The sequence below is a fragment of the Aotus nancymaae genome, unplaced genomic scaffold (assembly GCF_030222135.1).
Source record: "Aotus nancymaae isolate 86718 unplaced genomic scaffold, 86718_ANA_hifiasm-v0.15.2.pri h1tg000092l, whole genome shotgun sequence".
NCBI lineage: Eukaryota > Metazoa > Chordata > Mammalia > Primates > Aotidae > Aotus > Aotus nancymaae.
The window spans coordinates 9,379,524-9,403,503 of NW_026988507.1; the positions used below are offsets into that span (position 1 = coordinate 9,379,524).

Consider the following 23,980-nt stretch of genomic DNA (forward strand, 5'->3'; position numbering starts at 1 on the left):
AATAGTCAATCCACAAAATTTATGGAACCTTTCTTTGCAGTATAATCTTCTTTTACTCTTTCACAAAATCTTAAGCTTAGTAAAATGATTGTTTTACTGTTCCTCAGTTGCACGTCATGCTTTTCCTGATGAATGACTTGGCTCTTACTCTACCTAAAATAAATCTCCTCAACTTAGTTGATAAATTATTCCTATCTTTTTGAAAAAACACCTCCAAAATTAACTTCTCCTCCTTCAAAGTTTCCCGCCCCAGATGTTGGTTCCTTATTTGTAAATTCAATGGGCAATTTCATCTGTATTTTTCTTAGCATGCTTCTAATGTTATATTAATGTGCATACTTCACCGTTCACTTAGTGATAAATTGTAATGATAACAGAATTATAATTTGTTACAGTTATTTGGCACCTACTAAATTCCAGGGAACAGATTAAGTTATTATTTGCATTAATCCTTAAACATATAAGCTATGTAAAATTATTTCTTCTATTTTCCTAATGAGAAAACGTGGGCTAAATGAAGCTGGGCGGTTTGTCCCAAATTACACAACTAGCAAAAGTCCAGTATTTAATAAATGTCTGAGTGCAGAAGCAGTGCTCTTTATCCATGATGCCCTGCTGTGCCCTGAAGGTCAACTGCCTTTCCAGGGTCTTACTCAGTAACTTTTACATGGTAAACCCTAGGATATTTATTCCATTGAATCTCACCACTTAACCCTTACCATTAGTTTGATCTTAAATAGGCTGCTTTTATATAATTCTAAATGTGGAATCCTCAAGTCAACATTTTGACTGTTTCTGTTTCCTCATTATACTCCAGGATTTTAATCAGAATATGTTCTCAGCTAGAGAACTTGCCTTATCATTAGTTCTTATGACTCTCTGCCTTTTAGTGGACTCCAATTGTCTTGTAGATCTGAATTGACAGCAATTACATAAAGCAGCCAGAGGCTGATTAGCTTGGAAAGCTGAATTTTGTCAAGTTAATTACCAGTGGTGCACACTGACTTTGATTCATGAATATGGCTTTTTGCAGAGCTCTTAAGATGCTAATCAGTCAACACTTATTTTTTACAGTTTAATGGAAATGTCAGAAGGAGAGTTGCAGGGAAAACCCAGGAACAGAGACCCTGGTGAGCACTGAATCACCAAATATAAAAGAAATATTCATTTTAAAGAAGTGTTTTCAGGCTACTTGATCATGAAATGAACACTCCTTTAACTGCTGGAGCTGCAGTCAAATCAATCGTCAGTGTTCTTGACAAACGTGAAGATCAACTGAGACTGTACTCTTCCACATACAAACTTTCTAAATTCCATTAAATGGAGCTGTGTGGCAGTAGAGAGAAATGGAAAAAGGCAAGAAAGAATATTTATTCTTTTTAAACATAAAATATTTGGAATGTATTATAAACTTTTTTTTTTATCAAATTGGAAATATTCTCCAATCCCTTCTTAGTTCAACATTGAACTATTGGGAATAAAGACTTCCTTACAATTAAGTCCTTTAGCTGCTTTTTAAGCCTGCTGCCTTTATCTCATGGTGCCAAAAATCTCCTGTACCCTTTCCTCTGACAGGGGAAGGGGGAGGGCAGAAAGACCTCCTTACCTGAACACTTTTGAGGATAATAGCCTAATAATAAAATATGAACCCCACATTTTGCTGCCAAATTTTGAATATATTTTAATTTCTAAAAAAAAAAAATCTCGCTTTTAAAATAAGGAATCCAAATCTTGAATGTGTATTTCAGCCATCATTTTCAAGCTATTTGTTTGTGACCAAAAAGAATACTAAAAAACAAACAAAAAAAAACCTGTCGCCTCATTTGAGCTGATAAGTTTTTTGTTACCAGGCAACACTGTATTTCAAGGACACTGTAGTTTATATTTTGAAAGCTGAAAATCAAGTGTGACATCAGCCAACAAAATATTATAACCAAATACATCTACTTACAGTATTTATAAATATTCTCTCCTGGTTTACCTGTTTCCGCTCAGAGCCCAAGTTCATGCCTAGGAACTGTGTCCCTTTTATAAATAGAATGCAAAAGCTTCTAAGCTCTGTACTGACTATCATATCTTTTAGGTGAGTACAAGAATAAATTTTCTAGTAAAAATAACAAAGCAGTTGTAATTTTTGAACCTAATTAAAATATACACCAACCCTATGAATAAGGAGAGAGAATAATACAAAATGCCTGCTTCATTTATTAATATTAGGTAGGCAAAATTAGCATTTGGATATTAAGAGGAATGTCAAAGAATGCTACTGGATTGAGGAGTTTTACGTTGGTGAAATAATTTGAAAGAAAGGATTTTTATAGAATTAATTCCTGTCAGCTTATCCAAACATTTGGACAAAAAAAAATGTAGGCAAATCATTAACACTTCAGTGCTTTTCTTCGAGGTTTCCTCAATACACTAATAGGATTTCTGAGCAAATACGGATTTCCATGTTCTTTTGCGTTGCATTAAAGACCACCAGTGAGTGGTTTTTCTCATGTCCTTCTATCCACTAGAGAGAACAAAACAGCTCAACTGCAATTCTGCAATGAAGTTTTCCCGGCGGACCATCAGCATGGTCTACACAATTATTTGACATCTTCAAATATTTCATTTTTGAAATTTGAGAATTTTAGATAATGAATCAGTAAAATGTATTTGATGTGATTTCACAAATCATTATCATACATTAAAATACCATGCTGCAGTTCTGTTCCAAACATTTAGATGGGAATGTCCCCTTTATGTTGAATGTCCTCATTTATCATTGGAGTTTCCTTAGTTCCCCACATATTAATGAAATTTAATAAGATGTTTTCAAAGACAGCTAGAAAGTAGACATAACATCTCATAATAACATTATCAGATACTACACATACTGAACACTTTGCAGAAAAATTACTGCCTAAATTAAGTACTACAGACTTAAAATGCTTTGACCCTTCCATATGGTGAGGCAGATGGTTTAATGAGCAACTTCTCTAGCTTTTCTCATTTGCAATTTAACATTTTCTATATGGTACAAACATTTTTTCAGTCATTGATTCAACAAATATTTTCAGATTTCTTTATGCATCAAGAAAGTAATGAGATTGGAGAGATCCAAGATGGCCGATTAGGAGGAACTTGTGATTGCAGCTCCGAGAGAAAGCACAGAGGGTGAGTGGACGCCGCATTTCCAGACGGATATTTACTGCCCACAGACCAGGAGATCCACAGGGGGAAGAGCACCACAGGTCGCCAGCGCTGTTGGCTTGAGCGGCGCGGCTGCTTGGCCTGCACCCTGAGGCAGGGAGCAGTGGCTCCTTCTGCAGAGTGAGTGCGACCGAGTCCCCTGTAAGCCAGCAAGGGGAGCTGAAACAGGGAGTCAAGCCAGGAGATTCCCCGAGCAAAAACGCGCCATGAATCTCAGAGCCGCCGCTTCAGCTGACTCAACGGCTCACAGGGCAGCGGATTTTTAATGCCCACAGACCAGGAGATTCACAGGCGGAAGAGCCCCATGGGTCATCAGCGCGGCTGGTTTGACTGGCGCAGCCGCTCGGACTGCACCCTGAGGCAGGGGCAGTGGCTTCTCCTGCAGAGTGAGACCGAGTCCCCGGTAAGCCAGCAAGGGGAGCCGAAACAGAGAGTCAAGCCAGGAGATTCCAGGGCAAAGAAAGTGCCACAGGAAACACAACTGAAGCCGGGTCGGTCCAGCTCTGTGGCGGAGGGGCGTGCTCCATTAGGACACACCCTGCAGTTCCCAGGGCAATTTGCCGTAACCAAGGTAACCCGCCACTACAGAGACTCCGTCACTACAGGGGTGGGCCAACATAGCTGAAGCAGTTCTAACTACACCCATATAAACAGGACTGCAGGGAAGTTCACAAGGAAGCTTGGCGGAGCCCACAACAGCTCAGCGAAACCTCTGCACGCTGAGTGTGACTAGGCTGCCACCTTGTGGGCAGGGAAAGCAACAACAAGACAGCAGAAAATCATAAAGCCCTAAATCCCTGGGACAGAACACCGGGAGGGAAGAAAAAGGGGGTTTATGAGTTCTGCTGCAGCAGACTTAAAATTACCAAAATCAGAAAGACAGCAACTACAAAGTCGATAGGCGGATAAATCCACAAAGATGGGAAGAAACCAGTGCAAAAAGGATGAAAACACCCAAAATCAGAACACTTCTCCTCCTACAAGGGAGCACAACTCCCCACCAGCAAGGGAACAAGACTGGATGGAGAATGAGTGTGATGAAATGACAGAATCAGCTTTCAGAAAGTGGATAATAAGAAACTTTCGTGAGCTAAAAGAACATGTTCTAACCCAATGCAAAGAAACTAAGAACCTTGAAAAAAGATTTGACGAAATGCTAACAAGAATGGACAACTTAGAGAGGAATATGAGTGAATTGTTGGAGCTGAAAAACACAACACGAGAACTTCGTGAAGCATGCACAAGTTTCAACAGCCGAATTGACCAAGCAGAAGAAAGGATATCAGAGGTAGAGGATCAACTCAATGAAATAAAACGAGAAGGCAAGATTAGAGAAAACAGGGTAAAAAGGAATGAACAAAGCCAACAAGAAATATGGGACTATGTGAAAAGACCTAATCTACGTTTGATAGGGGTACCTGAATGCGACGAAGAGAATGAATCCAAGCTGGAAAATACTCTCCAGAATATTATCCAGGAAAACTTCCCCAACCTAGCAAGGCAGGCCAATATTCAAGTCCAGGAAATACAGAGAACACCACAAAGATATTCCTCTAGAAGAGCAACACCGAGGCACATAATCATCAGATTCACCAGGGTTGAAGTGAAGGAGAAAATACTAAGGGCATCCAGAGAGAAAGGTCAGGTTACCCACAAAGGGAAGCCCATCAGACTCACAGCAGATCTCTCAGCAGAAACCCTACAGGCCAGAAGAGAGTGGGGGCCGATATTCAACATCCTTAAAGAAAAGAACTTTCAACCCAGAATTTCATATCCAGCCAAACTAAGCTTCATAAGTGAAGGAAAAATAAAATCCTTTGTGAACAAGAAAGAACTCAGAGATTTCATCACCACCAGACCAGCTTTACAAGAGCTCCTGAAGGAGGCACTACACATAGAAAAGAACAACCAGAACCAGCCACTCCAAAAACACATGAAACGGTAAAGAGCATCAACACAATGAAGAATCTGCATCAACCAATGGGCAAAACAGTCAGCTAGCATCAAAATGACAGGATCAAATTCACACATAACAATATTAACCCTAAATGTAAACGGACTAAATGCCCCAATCAAAAGACACAGACTGGCAAACTGGATAAAAAGCCAAAACCCATCAGTGTGCTGTATCCAGGAAACCCACCTCACATGCAAGGATACACAAAGACTCAAAATAAAGGGATGGAGGAAGATTTACCAAGCAAACGGAGAGCAAAAAAAAGCAGGAGTTGCAATTCTCATCTCTGATAAAATAGACTTTAAAGCAACAAAGATCAAAAGAGACAAAGAAGGACATTACATAATGGTAAAGGGATCAATGCAACAAGAAAAGCTAACGATCCTAAATATATATGCACCTAATACAGGAGCACCTAGATACATAAGGCAAGTTCTTCATGACTTGCAAAGAGACCTAGACTCCCACACAATAATAGTGGGAGACTTCAACACCCCATTGTCAATATTAGACAGATCAACGAGACAGAAAAGTAACAAGGATATCCAGGACTTGAACTCGGACCTGGAACAAGCAAACCTAACGATCCTAAATATATATGCACCTAATACAGGAGCACCCAGATACATAAGGCAAGTTCTTCATGACTTACAAAGAGACCTAGACTCCCACACAATAATAGTGGGAGACTTAACACCCCATTGTCAATATTAGACAGATCAACGAGACAGAAAAGTAACAAGGATATCCAGGACTTGAACTCGGACCTGGAACAAGCAAACCTAATAGACATTTACAGAACTCTCCACCCCAAATCCACAGAATATACATTCTTCTCAGCACCACATCACACCTACTCTAAAATTGACCACATAATTGGAAGTAAATCACTCCTCAGCAAATGCAAAAGAACAGAAACCATAACAAACAGTCTCTCAGACCACAGTGCAATCAAGTTAGAACTCAGAATTCAGAAACCAACCCAGAACCGCACAGCTTCATGGAAAATGAACAACTTTCTCCTGAATGTAGACTGGATAAACACTGAAATGAAGGCAGAAATAAAGATGTTCTTCGAAACCAACGAGAACGAAGACACCACATACCAGAATCTCTGGGACACATTTAAAGCAGTCTCTAGAGGAAAATATATAGCAATAAGTGCCCACATGAGAAGAAAGGAGAGATCTAAAATTGACACCCTATCGTCAAAATTGAAAGAGCTAGAGGAGCAAGATCAAAAAAACTCAAAACCTAGCAGAAGACAAGAAATAACTAAGATCAAAGCAGAATTGAAGGATAGAGACATGAAAAACCCTACAAAAAAATCAATAAATCCAGGAGCTGGTTTTTTGAAAAGATCAACAAAATAGACAGACCACTAGCCAGACTAATAAAAAAGAAAAGAGAGAATAACCAAATAGATGCAATAAAAAATGATAAAGGGGATATCACCACAGATTCCACAGAAATTCAAACCATCATCAGAGATTATTACAAGCAACTCTATGTACATAAACTAGAAAACTGGGAAGAAATGGATAAATTCCTGGACAGTTGCCTCCTCCCAAGCCTAAACCAGGAAGAAGTCGAAACCCTGAATAGACCAATAACAAGGTCTGAAGTCGAGGCAGCAATTAAGAGCCTACCACCAAAAAGCAGCCCAGGTCCAGATGGGTTCACAGCCGAATTCTACCAGACATACAAACAGGAACTGGTACCATTCCTACTGAAACTATTCCAAATAATCCAAAAAGAGGGAATCCTTCCCAAATCATTTTATGAGACCAACATCATTGTAATACCAAAACCCGGCAGAGACTCAACAAGAAAAGAAAACTACAGGCCAATATCCATGATGAACATAGATGCAAAAATCTTCAATAAAATACTGGCAAGCCGACTGCAACAGCACATCAAAAAGCTTATTCACCATGATCAAGTAGGATTCATCCTGGGGATGCAAGGCTGGTTCAATATACGCAAGTCTATAAATGTAATTCACCACATAAACAGAACCAAAGACAAAAACCACATGATTATCTCAATTGATGCAGAGAAGGCCTTCGACAAAATTCAACAGCCCTTTATGCTAAAAACCCTCAATAAACTAGGTATCAACGGAACGTATCTCAAAATAATAAAAGCTATTTACGACAAACCAACAGCCAATATCATACTGAATGGGCAAAAACTGGAAGCATTCCCTTTGAAATCCGGCACTAGACAAGGATGCCCTCTCTCACCACTCCTATTCAATATAGTACTGGAAGTTCTAGCCAGAGCAATCAGGCAAGAAAAGGAAATAAAGGGTATTCAATTAGGAAAGGAGGAAGTCAAATTGTCTCTATTTGCAGATGACATGATTGTATATCTAGAAGACCCCATCGTCTCAGCCCAAAATCTCCTGAAACTAATAAGCAACTTCAGCAAAGTCTCAGGATCCAAAATCAATGTGCAAAAATCACAAGCATTCCTATACACCAATAACAGACTTAAAGAGAGCCAAATCAAGAACGAACTGCCATTCACAATTGCTACAAAGAGAATAAAATACCTAGGAATACAACTAACAAGGAACGTAAAGGACCTGTTCAAGAATACCTAGGAATACAACTAACAAGGAACGTAAAGGACCTGTTCAAGGAGAACTACAAACCACTGCTCAACGAAATAACAGAGGTCACAAACAGATGGAGAAACATTCCATGTTCATGGTTAGGAAGAATCAATATCATGAAAATGGCCATACTGCCCAAAGTAATTTACAGATTCAGCGCTATCCCCATCAAGCTACCAATGACCTTCTTCACAGAACTGGAAAAAACCACCTTAAACTTCATATGGAACCAAAAGAGAGCCCGCATAGCCAAGTCAATTCTCAGCAAAAAGAACAAAGCAGGAGGCATCACACTACCCGACATCAAACTATACTACAAGGCTACAGTAATCAAAACAGCATGGTACTGGTACCAAAACAGAGATATAGACCAATGGAACAGAACAGAGGCGTCGGAGGCGACACAACATATCTACAACCACCCGATCTTCGACAAACCCGACAAAAACAAGCAATGGGGAAAGGAATCCCTGTTCAATAGGTGGTGTTGGGAAAACTGGCTAGCCATATACAGAAAGCAGAAACTCGACCCCTTCCTGACACCTTACACTAAAATTGACTCCAGATGGATTAAAGACTTAAACATAAGACCTAACACCATAAAAACCCTAGAAGAAAACCTAGGCAAAACCATTCAAGACATAGGCGTAGGCAAGGACTTTATGACCAAAACACCCAAAGCATTGGCAACAATAGCCAAAATAGACAAATGGGACCTGATCAAACTCCACAGCTTCTGCACGGCGAAAGAAACAGTCAATAGAGTGAATCGGCAACCAACAGAATGGGAAAAAATTTTTGCAGCCTACCCGTCTGACAAAGGGCTGATATCCAGAATTTACAACGAGCTAAAACAGATTTACAAGAAAAAAACAAACAAGCCCATTCAAAAATGGGCGAAGGATATGAACAGGTACTTTACAAAAGAAGACATACATGAGGCCAACAAGCATATGAAAAAATGCTCATCATCACTGGTCATTAGGGAAATGCAAATCAAAACTACATTGAGATACCATCTCACGCCAGTTAGAATGGCGATCATTAAAAAATCTGGAGACAACAGATGCTGGAGAGGATGTGGAGAAATAGGAACACTTTTACACTGTTGGTGGGAGTGTAAATTAGTTCAACCATTGTGGAAAACAGTGTGGCGATTCCTCAAGGACCTAGAAATAGAAATTCCATTTGACTCAGCAATCCCCTTACTGGGTATATATCCAAAGGATTATAAATCATTCTACTATAAGGACACATGCACACGAATGTTCATTGCAGCACAGTTTACAATAGCAAAGACCTGGAACTGGACAGGAAAAATGTGGCACATATACACCATGGAATATAATGCAGCCATCTAAAATGATGAGTTCCCGTCCTTTGTAGGGACATGGATGAACCTGGAAACCATCATTCTCAGCAAACTGACACAAGAACACAAAATCAAACACCACATGTTCTCACTCATAGGTAGGTGTTGAACAATGAGAGCACATGGACACAGGGAGGGGAGCACTATACACTGGGGTCTGTTGCGGGGGAGTGGGGGGGACAGAAGGGGGGTGGGGAGTTGGGGAGGGATAGCATGGGGAGAAATGCCAGATATAGGTGAAGGAGAGGAAGGCAGCAAATCACACTGCCACGTATGCACCTATGCAACAACCTTGCATGATTTTCACATGTACCCCAAAACCTAAAATGCAATTAAAATAAAAAAAAAAAAAGAAAGAAATAGTTGTTATTATAAGCCACTGAGTTTTGGGGTGGTTTGTTACAGACCATCATTGTGGCAATAGCTAACTGATCTATGAGCAATACTTTCATGTGTTCTTATACAACTGTTTCTTATATTCAATAAATTCAATTCTCCTGAAAGCCTCAAAAAAAAAAAAAAAAAGAAAGTAATGATTACCAAAACCAAATGCCTGTTCCCCAACAGTTCATAATTTAGTGAAAGATTATGAAGCTGTACATACATGTTATGTGCTTATTTGTTCCTGTATTAGAATCTCATTAGACTGTTTAAATCACCCAAAAGCCCCCCACTCAGAGATAACCACAGTTAAATTACTGGGATATTTAAATATGTGTTTGTGTAATATTTATTAGGTTGGACCATTTGAAGTCATTGTTTTTGTTGATTAGATATGGTCAATAGAAGCAATCTGATACAGTTCAACCTAATAACATATTCCACTGTATGTGTGACCCATAATTTTCTGCAGTTGAATATTGAAATTATTATCAATACTTTTTCTAATAAGTAGTGCTAATAAATTATGGTATATTTCATACCTGGTCACATCAATCTTTATGTATATCTTTCCATTCTTTCCCCAAGAAAAATCCCTGCAAGCAAAATATCTAAAGAATATGTGTATTTTTACAAATTTTTGAAATTTATATTTTTAAATTGTGCTGACAATTTTTTGTTCAGACTGTTGTTTCCATTTCAGTTTGATACATGGTGTTTTGAAAATTAATGGCTGCTTTATCCATTTTCCCCATGGTTTTCTATTATCTGTCAAATCTATTTTGGTCATTTATGTTTTACTAAAAAAACTGTACTTCACTCTTGTTTGGCCTTTCCATAAAATATAGAATCATAGTATCTTCTTTATTGTTAAGGGAAAAATATCCAAAATATATTGTTATATTCCTCGCACCATTATTGCTAATATAATACATTGCTTTTCTCCTTTGTTTTCCTATATGTCTTGCCAAGGATTGGTCTATTTTGATGACCTTGTCAAAGAAAAAATATTAAATTAAAAATGGCATTTCTGCTTTTTAATCCTAACTTTTACATTTAAGCTTTTGTCTTTGGTGACTTTTTTCTGCTTTATTTTCCTCAGGTATATATTCTTACTCTTTTTTTTCTAATGTTCAGTTTGTTTAATAATGTTTATTTATTTTCAGGCTTTACTATGCCTGTTGCATGATATCATTTTTTGATAGTCATTCAAACATTTAAATCTCATTTTACACATTATATTAACATTCATATTGCAAGGCATCCATCACAAACATTAGTTTGATAAAAGCTTCACACACATACTCCCCAAAATCTAAAACAGATACAGTCACTTTACTACATCAATAAACTAATAGAAGTAATGGAAATGTTATAATTATTTTAAAACAACAAGGACTCAGGACCTCTGGAAAAGATGTTCTCTTACAAGCATTATATAACATGTCAGTGGTATGAAATTATATTATGTGAAAGTTAGCAAATACCCAGTAATTAAGTCCACTCTAATAATGACAATGACTTTAGGATCTGATATGTATTCATCAAATACACTCCTATTTGGACAACTGTCAAAAGGAACATACAGATATTGGGCAACTGAGGTCATTTCTAATGAGGTTCTCAACTACGTCAAGTTGAGGTGTGTTTTCAGCATACCATGGACAGTTGCATCCCTACTATAGTAACCTTAGGTTTACCAAACAGAATCTAACAGCACACTTGCCTCCCTGTGCTCACAGCTGGAGACACTTCAGAACTCTTTCCCCTTCATCCTCCACAGTGCACCCTCCACCCTCCTCTGGGCATCTCCAAGGTATGCCCTTGAAATAAAATAGAGAAGAAAAGGGGCTTTGCTCCTCCCATTTCTGACCAAATAGAGGTTTGGCATAGCAGTGTACTACAAAATTCTCATGCCCTGCAACAGTCAGCCACCACTGGGAGCATGGCTAATTTTACCATAATCTAAACTTTAAAAAGCCTGATAATGAGCATATGGGTGTGTGGGAAGATTTAGAGGGAGAAGAGAACACTGAAAGGATTTGAGCAATGTTTCCCTTATTCTTCTCAGCTTTTTCAGACTCAAGACAAGTTCTTAAGGACACACATGAAATTGCTGTGGTCCTTTCTTACCTATAGTAGAAACAAAATAAGTGATTAAAAACGTAACTTTCCTTTCTCTGCTCCCCCCGCAAAATGCATAGTACAGTAAGAAGATACTATTGAGATGTGCTATCTTGGAAGAAATTAAAATTGAGATATGAAGTGAGGCTGTACACTATCAAGTTGCCAGGTTAGCATTTCACAGCCAGTGTCTGTGACCAGCAAGGAGTGCTGGAACTGAGCAGACTGCTTTCGATGTCTCCTCACCACATCAAACCATCTGGCTAGGATTCATCCTGCCATCCACCTTCACAAATCATTGGCTCAACTGTAAATACATTGCTTGACTGTATCACACCAACTGCTTTATTTTAGGCACAGTGGAGTGCATTGGGGGCTGTATGAAAAAGCTTGTGGATTCCACGCTTCAAACAACTGAAAACTCATTTGCTTGGGAAGGCTTCTGAAATACATTTCCCAATTCTCTGTATCAAATATCAGATTTTACTGCATTGATGACTTGCATGAGGCACTTATATGTGGTCTGAACAAATTTGCATGTGTCCTCATTCACACTGCCAACAAAATATATCTCAATCATGTCCCCATGATAACTACTACAATAAAGAGTGATGTCGACATTAACGATATCACCTTCTTACAAGGACTGTCTGGAATTCTGTGGGAAGGTGTAATTCAGAGAAGGATAACAATTTTGCAATGCATGCTGAGTGTACAGCATAGTCTGTTTCTTCAGTAGTTATATGTGGTTTAAACATCTCAGCAGCGATATCCACAACTTCTCTAGCAGCTTAGATAGAAGTCACATCCCCTTTGATCTTCAGATCAGAATAATTTAACATGAGAATTATCTTTAAGAGCCTGTTCAGATTCAGACATTCCCAAGGAATGATCAGTAAAATCTGGTCTTTGACTACAACTTGGCACTGGTCTTGTCATCAGTGGAAAATGTGGTCTAAGTTTACCAGTGTACGGATAACCTGCCCATGGGTCGGTGTTAATATCACCTTCTACAGTCCAGGAAGACAATTCTTGTTTGCCTTTTCATCTTTTGCTTTCTTACATAATAATTTGTGAGCAGCTCAATTCTCTTTGAAATATCCTGCGAGCAGAAGCGCAAGCCTTGGATGCCCAGCTTGATGCAGGTGGGACAATGGAGATTGGCCTGGAAACTCCAGCCACCTGTCCCCTTGGCCGCCATGCTGCCTGCCTGCTGGGAGAGCACTCACCCAGGAAGAAGAGGAGGAGGAGGAAGCCTGGGCATCATTTCATATGTACTTTTTAATCTCTGTTATTTTCTAAGCATGGTAAAATTGTGTAACATTTTTCTAAGAGTTAATTAAGAGGGTCATTTATCTCAAATGTAAAATGGGTTGATTTGGTAAACATTGTTTGTGTTCACAGCCATCCCAAATCCCAGTTCTCATCTGCCTTCCCCTTCCTATAGAATGTGGACAGCCAACGTTTTTGCCAAGTCCTTACAACTAGGGTCTAGTTCTACCCAATGAGATATTAACAGAAGTCACTACGTAGTACTACCAGGAAAGCTCTGGAAGAGGTCTTACAGAACTTAATATTAGTTGCCCATTTTTTGATCCTCTACTCTTCCCCCTATCCTGCCTGGATATGGTCATTTGCCCAAAGGCTTAGCAGTCATCTTCAGCATGAGGATGAAACCAGCACACACACAGGATTCTATGGAGCAGGAGAGCGGGGAGAAAAAGCGGAGATACTGAAGGATGTCCTGGAGTTAATGCACAGGTCTAAACTGCCTGCCTCTGAACTTCCTGTTTCATGGAAAAAAGCAAGGACTTTTCTTATTTACACTACTTTCATTAGGTTTTCTCGTTCTAGCTGCTAAAATTAACGTTAACTGAAAGCATGGCTATTGTTAATGTCAGTCCTCAACCCAGAATCCTTTTTTACTAGTCAGTGTAAATGTCTCCCAGCTACTGTGAGCACAGGGCTGCACTCTTCTCTGAAATTAGAGATGCACTTTGCTCTGCTCTGCCTGAGTGCGGGACACCTCTACAGGATCATTTCTTTCCAGTTTACATTAGGAGTGAGTGCGACTACACTTCAATCTCTCATCCCACCTGAACACATTATTCTATTTCCTTGCTTACAAACTTGTCCTGAGTATATATCTTTAATAAATCACTTGCATCTAGGAAGCCCTGTCAAATTCAGTGCATATTCTTATGTTAGGATTTTTAATAAAATCCTATATTTTTATTATAGGTAAAGGGTGTAGCATGTATAGTTTTTGCTTCTTGGAATTATTCAACAATTTGTCCATGGCCTAATAGAGGATTAATTTTGTTTGGATACATGGAAATTTGAAAATAAGCTGTTTTTCTTTAAGTAAGTTACAAGTTTATTATATAAGTTAATCTTATTAGTTCTATCACTCAAATCCAATATGTTTATATTTATCATTTGAGTTTCCTTGTATTTATAACAGCTTTTTTCTTAAATTTGCATGTACATTTTTCTGGCTCATTCAGGTCCATCCATTTTTTACCCGTGATATAAATTTCCTTATCATTTATAAAGCTAATCCTCTACATTCCGTTTATCCTCTTTGCTTTGAATTCTGTTGAACATTTTACTATTGACTATTTCTGCTTTTCATTTGCTATTATATTTGTCTGACATTCTTTTCATTTTATTCAAAGCTTTATGTCATTTTAAACATAATGACTAAAAACTTTTAACCTTTTCTCTTATAAATAGCACATATCAGGATTGTTTTTGCCCAAATCTTACAGTCTTTGATTTTTGTTTCCTTTTTTCATTCTTTGACACTTTGTCCTTGCAGAAGTATAGTTAACCATCACATTTATTGTAGTGTATCACACATTTTAAAAAATATTTCATCATGTTCTTTATTATTAGAATTTTTTTTTTTGAGACGGAGTCTCACATTGTTACCCAGGTTGTAGTGCAGTGGCGTGATCTCAGCTCACTGCAATCTCTGCCTCCTGGGTTCAAGCAATTCTTCTGCCTCAGCCTCCTGAGTAGCTGGGACTACAGGCGTGCACCACCATGCCCAGCTAATTTTTTTTTTTTTTTTTTTTTTGTATTTATAGTAGAGACAGGGTTTCACCATGTTGGCCAGGATAGTCTTGATCTTCTGACCTCGTGATCCACCCTCCTTGGCCTCCCAAAGTGCTGGGATTACAGGTGTGAGCCACTGTGCCCAGCCCTAGAAATTTTTAATTATAATAAAAAAGAACATAAGGAAGTATTTTAAAAAATAATTTTATTATTAGAATTTATTAAAATTTATTAGAATATTTTTATTCTTAGAATTTTTAAACTCTAATAAGACTCTTTAATTAGATTAAAAATTAGACTTAATTTAATTTTAATTAGATTTTTCATAATTTTATTAGAATGTTTAAAGTTTAATAAAAATGAGAATTGTAAACATAAATATTTTAAAGAAAATATGTGATACATTATAAAAATTGTGATGGCTAACTTGTTTTAATTCATTTTCCTTTATTAGTTTGTCTGCTGATTTTGAAGGCAAACATTCTATCTTTATTCCAACAGTGTTTTTTAAAAATTAAGTTCACATCTTTTGTTGGTATTAATAGAAAAAGAAAAGAATTGAACTATCCCTTGATATGGTTTGGCTCTGTCTCCCCACCCAGATCTCACCTCGAATTGGAATCCTTATAATCCTCATGTGTCAAGGGTGGGACCAGATGGAGGTAATTGGATCATGGGGGTGGTTTCCCCCATGCTGTTGTAATGATAGTGAGTGGAGTCTCAGGAGATCTGATGGTTTTATAAGCATCTGGCATTTCCCCTGCTTGCACCCACTCGATCCTACCACTCCGTGAAGAAGGCCCCTGCTTCTCCTTTGTCTTTTACCATGATTATAAGTTTCCTGAGGTCTTGCCACCCATGCAGAACTGTGAGTCAATTAAACCTCTTCCCTTTATAAATTACCTAGTCTGGGATATTACTTCATAGCAGTGTGACAATACACCACTTTTGTCTAATTTCTTTGTATATACTATTTTAAAGCCAGAATGTAGTTTCTGAATTGTTTCAACATTTTAATTTTTCCAAGATACTTTAATATTTATATTGCTTTTGATCACATTAGCAATAATAAAGAATAGTTACATTCTAATTTTGGAGTGGGTGAAATTTATTTTTCTCTGTTTGCCACATTCTTTATCCCTCCCTAATCATTAACAAAAGGTTTTATTATTCTTGAAATGTTACATATTTTGCCATATCTGTGTACTGATTTCTTTTCATTAGTTATTGCTATACATTGTCTGTCATTTTAATCTGCTGACTCAAGACTTCCTTGAACTCATAAAAAGTTTTTTTTCCCCATTATTTTAAACTATTGCTTCTCCTGTTGGCTTTTTTTTAATCAAATGCCTACCAAACACCTATTTAATCTCAGAGCTCTGCCCTCCTTGTGTCAAATAAATATTTTACTGGACAAATTTAACCAGGCAAGAAAAACTACTCAAGACTATTATAATAGTGGAAAAGGATTAAACTCAACTCCACAAAAACAGTAAATGAGAGAGATTTTAAGAGCTGAGGTGAGCTAGTGGACACGTACTGAAGGATGTTATGGTGAGGCTGGTGATTAGGTCAACTGTGTTTGTTAACTGGCACTGTTGAAATTAGGTTCTACTCTCCTACAGAAACTAAGAGATAGGGACACTATCTTCCTTAAGGATTATATTCCAAAGGGATGGCTCCCAGGTCCTCCAGAAAGACATTTCTGGATTGTAAAACTGGCTAGATGCTGGGAAAAGATTTATGCACATCTCAAAGGGGTGGAGAAAGAATTTTCTATTACAAGTTCTCCTTCTTTCTTTTTTTTTCTTTTTTGAGACAGAGTTTTGCTCTTGTTGCCTAGGCTGGGGTGCAATGGTGCAATCTTGGCTCACTGCAACCTCCGCCTCCCAGGTTCAAGCAATTCTCCTGCCTCAGCCTCCCGAGTAGCTGGGATTACAGGCATGAGCTACCATACCTGGCTAATTTTGTGTTTTTAGTAGAGACAGGGTTTCTCCATGTTGGTCAGGCTGGTCTCTAACTCCCGACCTCAGGTGATCCACCTGCCTCAGCCTCCCAAAGTGATGGGATTACAGGCCTAAGCCACCACGCCTGACCCAATTATAAGTTTTCTAAAGTAAATCCCCTAGAAAAGGGAGGTAAGGGGTCTGAGACTCAAAAAGAAGCCAATTTAGTCAAGCTAAGCAGAACTTAAGTCTGTCTTGGTCACATGTAATTTGTCTTTTGTTATTCTGGTCTCTATATTTTTTTCTGAGTTCCAGGAGAATTTCCCGAACTTGTCATCTACATGGCTGATTTGGTAAAATTCCATCAATGATCTCTATTTCCTTTCAGGTTTTAAATGTAGCAATAGTGCTTTATATTCCATACAATCTCTCATTGCTTCAGAGCCTTTTCTCCTCCATGATTCTTATTCTACCTTAATTGGAAAGGCATGTCCTTGGTTTATTTTTGATACCAACATAATAAATTCAAAAATTCATTGTTGTGTGTTGTGGTAACCAATGCATAAATATATACCTGTCTTATTTTAAAGATCACTATCTTTTGAACCAAAGTAAGTGTTCTTTTGTTTGCTCATACTCACAGAGGATGGTCTGTGTATTTTCAACACTAAGTATTGAGATGATAGTTTCTGCAAAAATCTTATGTATCTATTTCCAAATCTCTCTAGCACAAATGAAAGGATAATTAAGGAGTTTTAAATTCTTTTGTTTTTATTTTGCTAGTCAGGAGATCCAATATCCTAGGGTGGTGGTACAAAGAAGTTGTGCTGGAAGTCAGGACAGGATCTGTCAGTCTGTATCGAAAGTGAGTTTTATTTTTCTCTGTTTGTTGAAGAAATCAGTAGTTGGATGAGCCAACTCTCTATTCTATGCTTGAAAGACACTTCTGTAGAAATCCAGGGACTGCAGTGGTACCCTCGCTTTGTTCCCAGAATATGCCAGAATCTAACCATAACTGGCTTTTAAGAGAAAAGATGAGCAAACATTTGCTAGTTTCTGGGGCCAATTTACCCACGAGGTAGGCACAAATGGCACAGTGCCTAGGGTACGTGTTACTTTTACAGGTATAAAAATGTTCTAATTTGTCCTAAAATTAGAAATTAAAAATATAGTGGTAATGAAGATGTAATAATGAATCCAGCCTGGATATACAAGGGATAGTATATATAAAATAAATGAATATATAATAATAAATCCAGTCTTTATACCAAGACAGAATATAATTTGTCATTCTCTCTCTTTTTTATCATTTGTAATTCTTTCTCTTTCTTTTGGAAAAAGAGGCTCAGACAGAAGTGTCTATGGTCCATGAAAGTCATAACGTGACCCTGCTAGCATCTCTTCACTTACCTTTTAGATAAGCCATTTAAACACATACAGAGATTCCTGGTCACATTAGTAGTTCCTTCAAATGACTCTGACTTCACTATATGTAGCAGAAATATGTCCGAGTTTCTAGTTGTGAATATCATCCATTGCCATATACCCTCTGTTTTTGTATCTTGTCGCTTACTGTGGTAGAATCCTAATAGTGCAAAAGATGCCTGGAATGGATAACAGAACTATAAAACCTGCAGTCACCATGAGTAAGTCCATGAATAACACATCAAGTGTTTCATAAAACACTTTAAAAAACAAATCTGAGATAATATAGCATGTATTCTTTCAAAGCTCAGAAACCACTCAGAGGAACATTTATATAGCCATATTCCATTTAGTTCCCATGTCTTCCACTTTCTGGAAAAATTCTAAAGCTTCAATCTGGAACTTTCATGAGAGTCATCTTGGAGGCTTTCAGGTTAATAAAACTGAAAGCATAAAGTAGCTGAGGTTGGCTTCTTCACCAGACAACTACTTTAGTTATTAGAGATGAAATCTTAAAAGCTTATGGAACAATTTAGCCTAGCAAAAAGAAATCTAATATGCAATGAAAATAATGATCATGAATAGCTAAGAATTAATTATGTAGAATTCCACAGCCTAAAAACTACCATCTGCTAGACCTGGATGGAACAGCTTCCAGACAAGGAGCGAACCTGGCCTGCCTCCTTGATGCCAGGCTCCCGCCAGTACACACACTATCCCATGTCATCCTCTAACAGCTCTATATGGCAGCTCTTTTATTATTAACATTTCATAGATATTAAAGCAGGCTGAGAGATTTCAAGTAACTTGTCTAAAGTCAGATCTAGTAAGGCAACAATGGAAACCAACAAATTCTATTTGGCTCTTTGCTCTAAAGTGATTACAGTATCTTCAAAACAGCTTTCCTTTTCATAAAAAAAAAAAAACCACTCACACATTTGTTGGAGGGCTCTCATGAAAATTTTACTGCCTTGTATACTTTTTCCTTCAGCATATATGCAGAGGTTTTCTTATTGGCTGTGGTTTTGTTTTATTTTATTAAGAAATAAATTCAAAGACGCTTAGAAGAGAACCAGTTCTATTACTCTCCGAAATATTTTACATCACTAGACTTATTCTACATTATCACTACTTTTCTTCTGTACCACAAAATCCATACTATATATAATATACATAAAATATGGATTGTGAGTGCGTGCATGTGTGCGTATGTATGTATGTATCTGTATATATCAGCCAGTTGGTGGACTTTCAGTAACTATTTTGACTCTGAGAGTCGAGTTTACTGTCACACATCTCAATAAAATACAAGTAGCTTGAAGACATGGACAATATCTGATAGAGACCTACAACAGCTTTTCCAAAGCTCATGGGGCCAGATACATTTTCGACCTATTTTTTATACTTGTTAGAAATGTGTGCATATATGTATGTGTGTGTGTGTGTGTGTGTGTTTGAAATAACATGGAATCAAAGACATCCATATTTCTTCAGCAAAAAACTGTGAATATTGTGAATATTCACTCACACCAAGTGGAATAGATACGGTATATCCTACCAAGGGAGTTCAGGTCAAGATCAGATTTTGTCACCAAATGAGCCAAAGACACTGCATGTTTAGTTTGAATTTCTGTATTATAAGGAAGGAAATGTGGACCTGTACTTCTTTTGTGCCCCGTGTAGCTCTGCTACAAGGTGTTTATTAGCTGATTCCCCACAGCTCAAATTAATGTAGTATGTCTATATTCAGCAGATAGCATCCTTTATAATAAATTATAAAAATGAACGTATTAAGTTTTGAGATTGAGAATCAAAGTCAAATTTTTCTTTGTCATTTCTCTTTGTCAAGGAAAATAAATTGATGTTTTTAGAAATCTTTATATGACATAAAGAATCTTAAAACCTAGAAAAATGTTCAATATAGAAGAGATAGGAGCTGGTCCTCAAGATTGTTATGGTCATCATCCATGTAGCTTATTTTATGGTCATTTTGGGGCAGTGAATGTGATAAGAAACATGACAAACTGGCACATGAGATTGCTATGAAAGAGGACTGAGATGAAACGCATTACATCTTTTATGTAAATATCACTGTCTGAAACATAATTCTGCTAAGTGAGATGTTTAGATGAATGTGATGCCTGGGATTTGGAAAGAGAAGAGAGAGATTCAACTAATGCATGTGTTTTCTCTAATGAGCAAAAACATATTTCACTTTATATTTTACATAATCATAGTTGGATTTCATGTTAAGCAATCTGACAATATTTTTTTAATTACACAAAAAATTTGTTATTATTAAACTTTCAAGAAGATTTATATTATGATTCAATTATCCATCTACTGTATTGTCTTTGCATTTCAAATACAATTCAATTCTCAAAAACACAAAATAAATAGTCATACAAATGAAATGGTATTTGACTCTGTGCTCTAATATGTTGGTTGTACTACAAGACTTGTGTGTGTGTCTGTGTGTATACACAGACACACATAGACACACACACAGACACACACACACCCCTTTGAAATGAGTATTACTTATCCTGTGATCTAACTATAGTATTTAACAATGAAACAAGCATAGTCTTAATTAAGCCTTTAAAAGTCAATAAAAAAACTAGAACTGAAGAGACCAAATTAGTACCAACAAATATGCTTTTCAAAACTTACTTTTGATTCTAACATATTTTAGAGATAAATATATGTGAAAATGAAAACAAATGGTATAATTCTTAGACTAGCCATTAGTAGACAAGTGTAAGAAAGCCACATTGATGAATGTCAAAATATTGGAACCACCAAGATAAGTCTTTTAACAATACTCTTTTTAACTTTACGTGATACTGAAACATGGTAAATACTTAATAAATATTTGTTTTGTTATCTAAGATCTACAGTTATATAGCAAGCATATTATGTATTTCATCTGAACAATGCAAGAATATACTAAGATACATTTTATTGATCTCAAAGCACAATAAGATAATTTATGTTTCACAATTACACATGGAATATGGTCAAGGTTTCTTCTTCTGAAAAGAAGTGGCTTTTATGAAAAAAGGAATTCAAAGATAAATTCTCTTTTCTACCTTTGAATTCTCTTTTTCATGAAAGCCACTTCTTCTTTCCTTTTTCATAAAAGCCACTTCTTCTTTTCTTTCAGTTGTGACATTTAGTTAACTCTTTTATAAGCCCAATCATCAGGTTAAAAAGGACAGCTATTTAGAATTTGCTTATAAAAAAAGCATAGCAGTTACATAGCAATTTTTGAGCTTAAAGAAGTTTATGATGTTTAAATGATTAGGCCTGTATATGAAGCTTTCCTAAGTACCATACTCTAAAAATACAACTATCCTCCCTCTTAAATCAAAGTGACTATTAATTCATCTTCCCATTGTGTTCACATATTAATTTATTTAGCATAGTCTAATATTATAAAAAAAGAATATCCATAAATTGTATTATTCCATCTGGTGAATCAGAAACTGTTATTTTCCACATTAAGCACATTACTTCTCACTGAATGAGCAACACTTTTGTTCAAGGGACAAATAAGTACATGATTAACTTTAGTTGTTCAGTGTTTAAAAAGTTTTGAACCATAATAATATGCAGGTAATCAAATAGTGCTGATCTCAAATAATCTCTATTTAAAAAAATTCAACCCCTCACAACATTTAAGGTGAGGAGAAAAAAATGTGATGAAACTATCCTTCTAAAGACATCTTTGGAAAATTTTCTTTGATAGAAAAAAAAAAAATCCCAGATTTTCATCATATGAATAGCCAGGGACCAGAAATGCACACAAAGCCCTTTTCAAATAAAGATAATAGTAGAGTGAGAGAAAGCTTTGAAGGACAGGTGTGATGTCCATCAGATGTAACTTAGAATCCCAGCCCTATCGCTCATTGAGTCTAAACTTGTAAGCTTACTTGACCTCAGTTTCTTCAGTACCTTGCAGTGTGCCATGTGAGTGCTCTATTCAATTGTACTGATACAACATGCTGGGGTTTTAGAACACTTGGTGGGGTTTTAGAACACTTTAGCCATTGCCCCTAGAGGCTTCGTTTTTTGCCTACTAGGACAAAAATATTAGTGGGCTCTACCGACATGACCGAATTCACTGAAGCCAGCCTCTAGTGTTGACTGGAAGCCTCTCAGGCTTCTTATCAGAGAAGGCACTGGAAAACTTTCATAAACTGCAGGAAATATCCTTATAATTATTCAGCATGTTCTTGGTTTCAAATGAGAATGCACATTACTTTAAAAAGGAGATAGCCGTCAGATGAGATAAAAGAAACATTAAATAGGCCCAATTCCATGTGAAAACATAAATAAAATACTAAGAAAAAATTAAAACTTAATTTACTTTTAAGTCAATTAAAAATTTAGAATCTTTCTTCTTTAAAGACAAAATATATAACCTATCTACAAAAAAGTTCCATTTTTCTTAGTAACTGTAAAGCTCATTAAAGAATGATTAATACAGACCTAAAGATGACAAACCTAATTTGCAAGAATTCATGAGCACAATTACTTTTCAAGAAGGCAGTTTTTTGCTGAAGTAATCCACCAGATGTCCCATGCTTAAAGGAGAAATTTTATCCAGTGGTGCCCGCAATTCTAAAGCTTCAACATCACTAATGCAAGAAAAACAAAACTGTATTTTTACATAAAACTGTGAAGAAACTGACTTGAAACAAAATAAATGAAGTTTATTTGAAAATGATTTTATATATTTACAAATACTGACATCTAGTGAACAAGCAGAAATTCATTTATTTTAAATATCAATTTGCATGGGTAGGTGAAGTTTAAATAAGAATGTACTTTAGAACTGAAAGGAAGAAAAAGATTTTTAAGTCAGAAAACCAATGTGTATGATGAATATAATTTTACCCTATGACATTTTTCAATGCTCTTTATATGAAAAGTAGCTCAGTGTTCATTTTAGTTGAGTTTAATGAATTTATTATTTATAATTTCAGGTGAATTAATATCCTTTATTGATTTTTTTATTTATATATACATCTAGATAAAATAAATCATAGCTTCTATACAAAGGTTCAATAGTGTTTCAGCTTAATAGAAATGACTATTAAAATCAATGAGAGTAAAGGCAGTAATTTTAGTCAAATTTTTGCTGGTACTATGTTCAGGTTTTGATCTCAGTCTCCAGCAACAACTTAATCAATGACTGTGCAAGTTATTTCATTTCTCTGAGCCCTTCTTATAAAACAGAAAAAAAAATAACACTTCTGGCTAGCTGTGAGGATTACATGAAAATATGAACAAAAGGCTTTGTACATAGCTATAAACATGTAAATCATTATTTTCTCTTTCCCCAAAGCTCTAAAAAGATGTTGTGAGGATTAAATCAGATTATAAAACACATTTAAAAGAGCTTTGTAATTGTTAACTTTAAAGTGTTATTAATATATATGGGAACAGGGTATATTTATCTGTTTTTAGGTAGGCTGATTTCTACATGCGTTTCTTAACATTAGGGAAGAAAGTACTTCTAGTGTTTCCTCTGATACGGTTCACTTATTCTTAGTATCAGAAGTTTACCCTCATCTTGTCCCTATAACTATGTGATAAGATCACAGATGGCTTTCAACTATAATTACAGTAATAACTGTTGCCAAATTCTGAATCTAAATTATCTACCTATATGCCAATGCCCTTTTCATTGAAGTCTAAGCCAATGTGTTTGAGATATGCTTGGACTTGGAAATGCAGCTAGTGTCTCAGTCTCTAGACACATTTGTAATTGCCCATGTCCAACACCCAGGTGGTACAGGCAAAGCTTTATTCATAACAGATATCAAGTGTATATTTTGAAGGATACATTGCTCCTTAAATGGCACTTCAACATTTGTTAGAGGTTGTCTCTT

The 23,980-nt window shown here is 36.5% G+C and overlaps 1 protein-coding gene and 1 pseudogene across 3 annotated transcripts in view; both read right to left on the reverse strand.

Moving 5' to 3' along the window:
• The window catches only part of CNTN1 (contactin 1), a 385,274-nt gene that overhangs the window by 332,627 nt on the left and 28,667 nt on the right, over positions 1 to 23,980 (reverse strand). The window lies entirely within an intron of this gene.
• On the reverse strand, positions 9,520 to 14,978 carry LOC105726241 (methionine aminopeptidase 1-like; annotated as a pseudogene).